The 10000-nt window shown below is 37.6% G+C and overlaps 1 long non-coding RNA gene across 2 annotated transcripts in view; it reads left to right on the forward strand.

Annotated features, from left to right (window-relative positions):
- LOC138015927 (uncharacterized) overlaps nt 1-9068 on the forward strand; it is a 15225-nt gene extending 6157 nt beyond the window's left edge. The window contains exons 3-7 of one of the 2 annotated variants that reach the window (XR_011125666.1): nt 1637-1713; nt 3047-3127; nt 3662-3766; nt 4802-4875; nt 6182-9068. This is a non-coding gene — a long non-coding RNA (uncharacterized lncRNA). The remainder of the gene's footprint in view (nt 1-1636; nt 1714-3046; nt 3128-3661; nt 3767-4801; nt 4876-6181) is intronic. The other variant, XR_011125665.1, reaches the window with a different exon arrangement.
- The last annotated feature ends 932 nt before the right edge of the window (nt 9069-10000 follow it).

Genomic DNA, 10000 nt, shown 5'->3' on the forward strand with positions numbered 1-10000 from the left:
GCAAAATAAGAGTTCATCATTATCGGTACATTAATTCAACAACTGGCAAAAATCAATGTTGATAATCTTCGGTAGGTGATGCCCTACTAAAACCACTTAACGAAGTTGGTAACTTAGGGTGTTGGCTAGATCCACAACTAAGTATGGTTACACATATCAACAAAGTCTTCCATCTATGCAAACTAAGGCACCGGTGGCTCAGTTGGTTGAGCACCGGGCTGTCACACAGGAGGTCATGATTTCAACTCCGGCCGGACCAACACTCCGGGTCTTTAAGTAACTGAGGAGAAAGTGCAGCCTTTGTAACTACATCTGCAAATGGTTAGACTTTCAAGCCTTCTCGGATAAGGACGACAAGCCAGAGGTCCCATCTCACAGCCCTTGTTCATTAACTCTGTGGGACGTTAAAGATCCCGCACACCATTCGAAAAGAGTAGCCATCATGTGGTTGGCTTGGCAGGATTAGCTTGAAGGGCTTCTGTGTGAATGAGACCACAAATGTGTATAGCAGCCAGAAGTCAGGCTACTTAGCCAAGTGCTGAGGCCTCGCTTAAACTAATCTTAAACTTAAATAAGGAAAATCAGACGTTTCCTGGATGAAGAAAGCACAAAGACTCTTATTAACGCATTGACTACAAGTCGCTTAGACTACTGTAATATCCTGCTCTATGGTGTTCCTTTAATCCATCTTCAGAAGGCACAGAGGGTGGAAAACACTGCAGCTAGACTTCTTCGTACATTGTAATATTTCCAAGATTTGAACATGTCACACCAACATCAATGCATTACTACACTGGCTTCTTGTAAAATCTATAATTTAATTTAACATATTATTAATTAAATTTAAATTTATTCATGGATTAACTCCCGACTATCTATCAGAACTGATCACCATTAAAACTCCATGAAGATATAATTATTTAAGATCAAACAATGTGATATTACTTGTACCACCAAAAGTAAAAACACTCAAAACATTGGGTCAATGTGCATTTGCAGGAAATATGCAATGCTAAGACAGTAGAGCATTTCAAGAATTAAGACCCATTAATTTTATTTTATTTTTATATTGGAATGCGCAAAAATTTTGAGCATTATGAAATGCACAATTCAAGTAAAAAAGTTATTAATTAACAAGACGAGACGAAGTTGAGGTGAATATTCACTGTGAATAATCACTGAGCCTGAGGCGAATAATTGTTTTAGTATAAATACACAGGTGATTATTTCAAAAAAGATTAAAAAAAAAACATTTCAACGCGAAATCATCTTCACTTACAGTGGCAAAACGACTACTGGCAGCCATTTTGTCCGTCTAGCTTATTATCGGCTGATAATCCGAGATAGCGAGCCAATGAGAGCGCGCGATTTTGTATAATCACCTGTGTGTTTATACTAAAAGATATTTAAGTTATTACATGTACTTGTATAGTGATAATAATTATTTATCATGATTGTTCTTTAATGAAAAGTTTAACTGTACAAACTCCCATTAATTGTATTAATTAAGTCTTCTTTTAGAAGTCTGCGTGTTCTGTTTATCCAAATGGGAATTTGAATCTATAACCTACAATTACTGTAAGGCTCAATCTATAAAGCATGTAATGACCCTGCTTGATTTTATCTTCTTTAAAAGAAACGGTGGCTAATGTTGATGAAGTTCTTGGTGAAATATTCTTAGAGGAAGTTCAACCAACAGAGGAACAGCTTATGGTGAGTAAATTGATAGATTTTGGCTGATTTTGAAAAGACAACACAATGTATTAAGCAGCTGTTTCAAAAAGGTTGTAATGAAAAATGCAAGCGTTGATGCGACAGTTGCAAAAGCTGTCGTAAGGAACTTTAAGTTCATACACACAAAAATCTTTGACTTCTGTGTTTTAGAGAAAATCTTTAAAAGATTGCAGGTTGGAGATGTTGTGAATGTGTGCTTGCAAGTGTTTAAAAGTTGTTATGTATGCATGTTTATGTTGTCAGTAATAAAGGGATCTCTTCATTCATTAAATAAATGCGTACAGAGCTGTCGTTCTCACCCTCTGGTATGGCTCCGAGTCATAGTTCACCTATCGTCACCACCTGCAACTCCTTGGGCACTTCCATCAGCGCTGCCTCCGCACCAACTCTGGCCAGACCAACACTCAGGGTCTTTAAATAACTGAGGAGAAAGTGCTGCCTTTGTAACTACATCTGCAAATGGTTAGGATAAGACCGATAAGCCAGAGGTCCCGTCTCACAGCCCTTGTTCGTTAACTCTGTGGGACGTTAAAGATCCCGCACACTTCGCGTGCGAAGCCAAGCCATGAGAGAGAATAAAGGGATCTCTTCATTCATTAAATAATAAAGCTGAAAATGATTATTGAATATCCCCTTCATGTATATAAATTATTGGGAGAAAGACTTGTACATGTTTTAGCAGTGTGCAGGAAATAGTCAGTATTAATTACTATGGTACAGGATGTAGGAAGTATAATCAGCTGAATTTAGTCTTAAGGTTTAGCTGCCGCCATCTCCTGTAGCTCAATGATAGATCATCTGAACTAGTAATCTGAAGATCACAAGTTCATCTCTTGTAGTGGATGAACTTTTCTAGTATGCCAGAGTCATGGTATGTAAGTAAAACTATCTATGGAGCTACCGTGTAGTATTTGTTGAATTCACCTTTGCATTGCAACAACTCTTCTCGAACTTTTGAACCCTAAATTTTACAGAAGTCAAGACAATTTAGCCATACTACAATCAAAGGAAACACAAATGTTACATGTAGTTTTTCATTGGCCTTTGCTGATGTCGTGGCTATGTTCGAGGCCATCCATCATCCTATTGAACAACCTGTCCTCAGTAATACTAGTACTTATTTTTATACCAATCCCAAATGGACAGAAAGCTGAACGAACTTCAGCTTACATGTGTTAGGATTTGAACCCAGAGCACTGGGATACGGTCTGCAAGCAAGGTCCAGTACAGGACTGCCCCATGACAAGAAACGTCAGTAATACTTGGTGCAATTGTTTATTGACCAGTGCTTGCTTTTGTTTTTAATGTTAAGGCTGCTATTCGCCGAGTAACCATCAGGAGAGCATACACACCTGTTTTTGTTGGATAAGCTCTTAAGAACAAAGGAGTGCAGGTTTGTAAGTTCCTCTTCTGTCATTGTATCACAAGTGTACATAACTGACACGAAATCACACTGCATGCATGTAGGCATCACATGGCTGGTGACATCATGGACATGTATTATGGACAGGACAAGACATTAAAGTGGGGTTGTAAAGCAGTGTTTAGTGCTGTTGCATGGGTGCAAATACTTTTCAAGTCTTGATTTTTTTTGGTCTTTTTAAAAAAAAAATTGTCTTTACAACTGCTTCAGCTGTTCCATTTATTGGAAAATCAGGACATTGCCACAAAGTTAAAAGCAAAGAGGGTTGCACTATTTAATCCGTACTCTTGAGATTGAAAAATATGTCTTCGTACCTGTGGACACCAAGAATTTTGCTAACAATTCATTTTGGTTAGCATAATATTATTATCAGTGCACTGAACGTATTTTGAATTGTCTTCATCTAAGAATGGAGAGGATTGAAATGTATGTACACTGTATCCTGGTCATCTCTTTTTCAAACGTATTGTAAATATAATCAAAGTTCCTCAACCACTCTTGTAGATACCCAGCTCTGGTAATGACCACCACTGTAGAACCCTGTGTATTGTCTTCTCTACTTTTGACAAGAAGTTACAAATCCCAAGCATTTTGCTGAAAGCTCTTGTTGTAAGCGACTACCCAGTACTGTTTTATAATAAAGTTACTTACAATAGCCCGTGAAATCCTCATACACGTAGTTATAGTCTGTTGCAATCCTTTTTTGATTTTTAAAAGATTTTCCAACTTTGATATTATGAGCTCAACCTCTGAACATTTGCCAAACACGTTTTCTGAACAAGTACTGTTGCATCTTGACAAAGTCATTTTCACATCATACAACATATTTGTTTTGAGCTACGTGTATAATGAGTTTATGACATGTATGCTCAGTGACAGGGCATGAAATGACATGACATCACACAACATGGATCTTCAACAACCTTTCTCTAGTTTTGCAATTTTTGATGTATGGACAAGCGGCACCTACTGTAACAGACTACTTTGACGGTACGGCAGCCATTGTTCCAGTTAGCTATTATGCGATGCCCAGGGGACAAAATACATATTAATTTGCCTTTTGAGAATCCTACAATATGTTTTTAAACAATAGAAATAAAAAATGTTTACCGAATTGTCGAAGTAGTCTGTTCAGCTAATTACTATTTTTTTTTTTTATTTACTCATTTCAGTTACACAGATTTTAATAAAAGGGAAAACATTAAAGCTCCCAATAGAAATCAATTCCTTGGTAGAAATAAATACTCTATAAACATCCTAAGAATACATAAACATCAAGCTAACATTACTGATTTTAAAAAGTAACGCTAACCCTAACTCTATTCCCAAATGTTGTTCAATGTTGATATTCGGCAATCTTAAAAAAACAAAAATAAGCAAAAGAAATCATGAAACAAGAGTTTACACTAATCCTGGATTAAGTTAATTGCTTTCGAACAACTGGGCCCCAGGGGTTCCCCATTGACAAGTAAAATTGTCTGGCGTTAGACAGAGTAAAATACCAAGTATGGCCGATTAAGGCCGGTTTAGGGGTGAAAGGGATAATAAAACACTTCTGTGGTTGAATCAGTGAAATGAAATTTAAATTTCTTACTGACATTTTTATAACATTAAATATATGACTGTGATTTGTCTTCTCGGTAGCCTCTCTTGGATGGTGTTGTGTATTACTTGCCTAATGCAAGTGAAGTCAGAAATTTTGCTTTGGACACTGAAAAGTAAGAGTGGTACTTAAACCAAGAGAAGTGTTTTTCTTTGATAACTAGGGCGTAGTTGGAAAATACAGTGGTGGTGTAATTATTGCTAATCCTCCTACCCAGAGTTGCACCTATGACCTTCCAAATGGATACCCAGCCACTTACATGTGCCCACAAGAGATTTTTGGTAGCTTAGGCCACAAACCTAGGTTTGAAAATGTTATTAAATTTTACAGTCATGCTTTGCTAATCCATTCGCTGAGCCTGCTTTGCACTTTGGTCTCTTTGAAACCTTCAATGTCCATCCTTGAACTTACTTTATGATGGGAATTTGATAACAGTGAGCCTTGTGGGTTTCTGACAGTATTGCATGTTATCAAGGAGTTTAAATTAAGGAACGATGATGGCTACGGGAGGCACTCGCAAATTAAAGGGGCGAGGATGCTCGTTGTCTCGCTCAGTGGTGTAAATTTCGGATTTTTGTCTCACTTGGGGTATTCTGGGCAAAACGCCATCATATGCAGCCCATATGTAGCCGTGAAGGTCTCTGTTAAGGTTGCACGCGAAGAAATTAAAATATATGTATATTTATCATATAAACACCGATCAGAAATACCAACCAGGTGAGCTTTCACGCGAAAACATGATATCTTCACGTGTGAAAAGAACATGTTATTTTCATACGTGAAAAGATCACTGTTGCTATGGTTACACATAAATGCCTTTAGTGAATGATTTAGTATTTCATTAGTGTTTAATAATAGAATATTACATGGCCGCTTGGAGAAAATATTTGTGTTGAAAAATATTTTACTCCTTCGCTGCGCACACTCGTGAAATATTTTTCAACACTCGAAAAAAAATTTTGTATCTTTGCGCGGCCATGTAATATCCTCTATATATTTAAGGTGTTTTAAATGTTGCCTCTTTTAGGGTTTTATTATTATTATTATCGTTATCGTGATCGTGATCGTGATCGTTATCGTTATCGTTATCGTGGATTCAGCACCGGCTATTCCAAAAGTTGGATCCAAGTTATCTTCTTGGGGGCCAGGCAACAACATGTTGCCTAAGCAAACCCAAATTTTATCATGGCTTTCATCGCTCCAGAACCTTTCTCAGAATTCTTGCTGTGCCAAGGAGAGCAGTTTTTTGAATTAGAAGTGTTAGTGCCAATGCGCTTTATTATTATTATTATTATTATTATTATTATTATTATTGTTGTTATTGTTATAGTTACTGTTATTGTTATTATTATTATTAACTTGGCTTCTTTTGAAAGTTTTATCATGTTCAGTCAATATTGTGTTCTTATTTCTTTGGATAGGCTGGAAGATTTGGCCAGCTAACTTACCTCAGAGTGTACCAGGGCTCTCTTAAGCGTGGGGGCTACATCGTAAACACTAGGACCGCAAAACGTGTCAAGGTCCCAAGGATTGTCCGAATAATCTATGGAGGTGATAAATTCACAGCGTTGAATGCATTTCGTATTTATTAACACAGAAACATTTTCTACCATGATTAAAGGCGCTGTTACACTGTGAAATGTAACCATTGAAGAGTTTCAAGCTTACAGCTATGGCTTTAATGTTAAAATATTGGGTGTACCGGAATGTGCGAGCCAAGAGTCTGCTCTGCAAACTAGTAATCTGTGTGTTGCGATCTTCAACAAGATGGGTGCTGAAGTTACATTAACTGATATTGACATTGCCCTTCGTGTGAAGCCAAGGATCACTTCCAACCAGCCGAAGCCGATCATTTGCAAATTCACCAGGCGATTAGCCTGTGAAGAAGTGATGAAACGAAGGACTGCAATTTCACTTGTTCAACCTCGAGAAATTGGTCCATCAGATGATGTGATATTAACCAATGCGAAAATTGTTGACCATCTGACGCCCTCTGCTCAAGAATTATTTGCAGCTTCTAAATCTTTCAAGGAACAACATCAGTTCAGCTACTGCTGGACGAAGAACGGATTCGTTTATCTAAGGAGATCAGATAGTAGCCGCCCAATAAGGATCAAGAAGATTGCAGACCTTCATACTCTGGCTCAAGACGATTTAGAGAAGGGTCCCAAAATGAAGGTTAATTTAACTGATGTATTTATTTATTTACTATGAATTCGGCCCAGCGTTTATTTCGTGAACTTTTATATAATAGTATTGAATTCAGAGAGGTCCATGGTCAATTTAACAACAGTTTAAATAACAATCTAACCGCTAAAAAACAGCTCCAATGCCTGAAGAGTCTGCACGATCTTGATGTATTCAGTCTAAATATTAACACCAGTGTAAACCCAGATCATAACTTAAATTACAAACCTATACAATGTAATTATTATTCTCGATATGGTTTTCGTCAGCAGAAATCCTTTTTATCGAGCAGGTCATCTTTTTCTCTATTGCACTCTATGAAACTTCAATTCGGAAGAAAAATGAGCTCTATTACTCTGGTGATATGGCCAAATATAGACTCTACAGGAACAAAATCATAACTCTAACTAGACTTAGCAAGAAACTCTATTACCATAACTTTTTTGAAACGAATATGAGCAATATCAGGAATACTTGGAAGGGGATTAATCTTCCAATAAATGGGAAAACGACAGGTGATAATGTAATAACTGCTCTTAAGCGCCCTGGGAATGGAGGGCTATCACATAATGCTGATGAGATACCCAATATCATGAACTCATTCGTTTCTTCCATTGGCCCTAACAATGGCCCTAACATTGGCCCTAACATTGGCCCTAACATTGGCCCTAGCTGCCAGAATTCCTCAGGCACAAAAGCATTTTTCTAGCTTCTTGCCAAAGCAAAATAATGCCGGGTCCTTTCTCTTTAAACCCGTCACCCCTATTAAAATTGAGGCTGAAATCCTGTCTATACCACTTAATAAGGTATACGGATTGTATTCTTGTCCTACTCGCATTCTGAAATCTGCCAGTAAAATCATCTCGAGCCCTCTATGTAAACTTATTAACAAGTCAATTGAAATTGGGGCCTACCCGTCGAAATTAAAGCATGCCAAAGTCGTTCCAGTTCCAGTCGTTCCAGGGAGGACAAAACAGATCCTAGCAACTATCGTGCTATCTCTCTACTCTCTGTTTTCAATAGAATTTTCGAAAAAACCATGTATCGTGTGGCGTCCCTCAAGGGTCCGTGCTGGGGCCTTTATTATTCCTCTTGTACGTCAACGATTTATGTAGATCATCTGATAAACTGTCGTTTTGCCAAAAAGTCGAATTTTGTAATCTTTCATCCATCTTTCATCACACTAAGAAGTTTGTCCTCCTCGATCGAAAGGCATACATAAAATATCTTGGCACACTGATTGATTCGAATCTTACGTGGAAATACCATATTTCCTATATAACATCAAAAATAAGCAAAACTATTGGTGTCATTGCAAGATTAAGACAATTTGTATCATCTAGTACGCTGCTGACGCTTTACAGATCTTTGGGTTCGCCTTATCTTTTCTATGGCCTTACTGTCTGGGGCCAGGCACCACAGATATACCTTAACCAAATCCTTGTCCTAGAAAAGCGTGCCTTACGTCTTATCTACTTTACACCTTATAGATCTTCTGCTGTCCCTCTTTTTGTTTCATCCGGTTGCCTCCCAATCGGCCTCCTTTATTTTAAAGCAGTTTCGATTTTAATGCATGATGTTCATAATTGCACAATGTTCAAAGAAAAACTAACACTAAACCGTACAGTCTACAAAGCACTCTGTGTACTAGAGCTATCCAAACTGTTAATGTATGAGTTTTACGACAGCCATCTAAAGCCAAAGTACGGAGACCAATGTGAGCTAATTCACATATCCACAGACAGACTGTTGTTGGAAACCCAAACAAATGATGTGTACAAAGACTTGAAAGGGATATCAATAGCCGGGTAATGTTGAATGTAAGTTAAGCCAGTTTGCAGATGATACGGCTTTGATTCTAGATGGCTCTTTAAAATCACTGCAACGTGCTCTCTACGTGCTAGAAAGCTTTGGTGAGATCTCAGGTTTAAGAGTTAATTTGGAAAAAAACAGAAGTTCTTTGGATAGGCTTATTTAGGGGATCAAACCAGATTTTGTGTCCTCGAAAAAATCTTACTTGGGCAATCAGTAAAGTTAAATCTTTGGGTGTTTGGTTCTGTGTCGATCAGGAAGAAGGACCGAAAAAGAATTATGACGAAAAGGCTCTGAATGTAGCGAACGCTCTAAACAATTGGCACAATAAAAGGCTAACTTTGATCGGTAAAATTGCAATTATTAAGGCTCTGGCTGCATCTCAAATGGTATACGTTATGTCATCAATGCCTTCTCACGTAAAATCCCTGAAAGGAGTTAATGATCTTATCTTTAAGTTTCTTTGGGATAACAAGGGAGATAAAATTAAACGAACTGAAATGATAGCAGATTATTAAGATGGAGGGCTGAAGATGTTAGATATAATAGAATTTAATAAGGCTCTGAAAATTACATGGACACTTAAGTATATTGTATATTTCTGATGATTGCCAGTCAAAGTGAAAATCCTTCTTCGACTTCTATTTACTTAAGTTTGGGGGGTAAATTAGTTTTTACTAGCAATTTGGCAAGAAAAGATGTTAAAATCCTGGATATACAAAGCACTTTCCTCCATGAACTTATTGAGCTGTGGTCAGATTTAAATTTTAAAGGGTCTTTTGCTTCATGGGCGGAGTTTGGTGCCAAATCCATATGGAACAACTCAATGATTACAATTGCCGGCAAGACTTTTTTTTATAAGCATTGGTTTGAGGCAGGTGTGCTTAAAATTAATGATCTCTTGACGGGCGATTCCACGTTAATGACTTCCAGTTGCTTTAGAAACAAATGGTGCCCTAACGTTTCTTTTCTGCCTTTCTTGAATATTACGGAGTGGCTTCAGCAATTCGGTGCGCTTTTAAGACATTAAAATTGAGGCTGCCAGACGACCCAAGCCCAAAATATGTATTGGCTCTGCTAAATTCTTCCAAAAAGCCAAGCCAACTGGCATACCAGATCTACAGAGATAAGAAATGTTCTTGGCCTGAGAAAAGCCAAGCGAAATGGCTTAGGGACTGTGAATCTGAAGATGCATTAAATTTTAATTGGAGGTCTATATATTTATTACCTAGGAAATGTAC

This window comes from Montipora capricornis, chromosome 9 (assembly GCF_036669925.1).
Source record: "Montipora capricornis isolate CH-2021 chromosome 9, ASM3666992v2, whole genome shotgun sequence".
NCBI lineage: Eukaryota > Metazoa > Cnidaria > Anthozoa > Scleractinia > Acroporidae > Montipora > Montipora capricornis.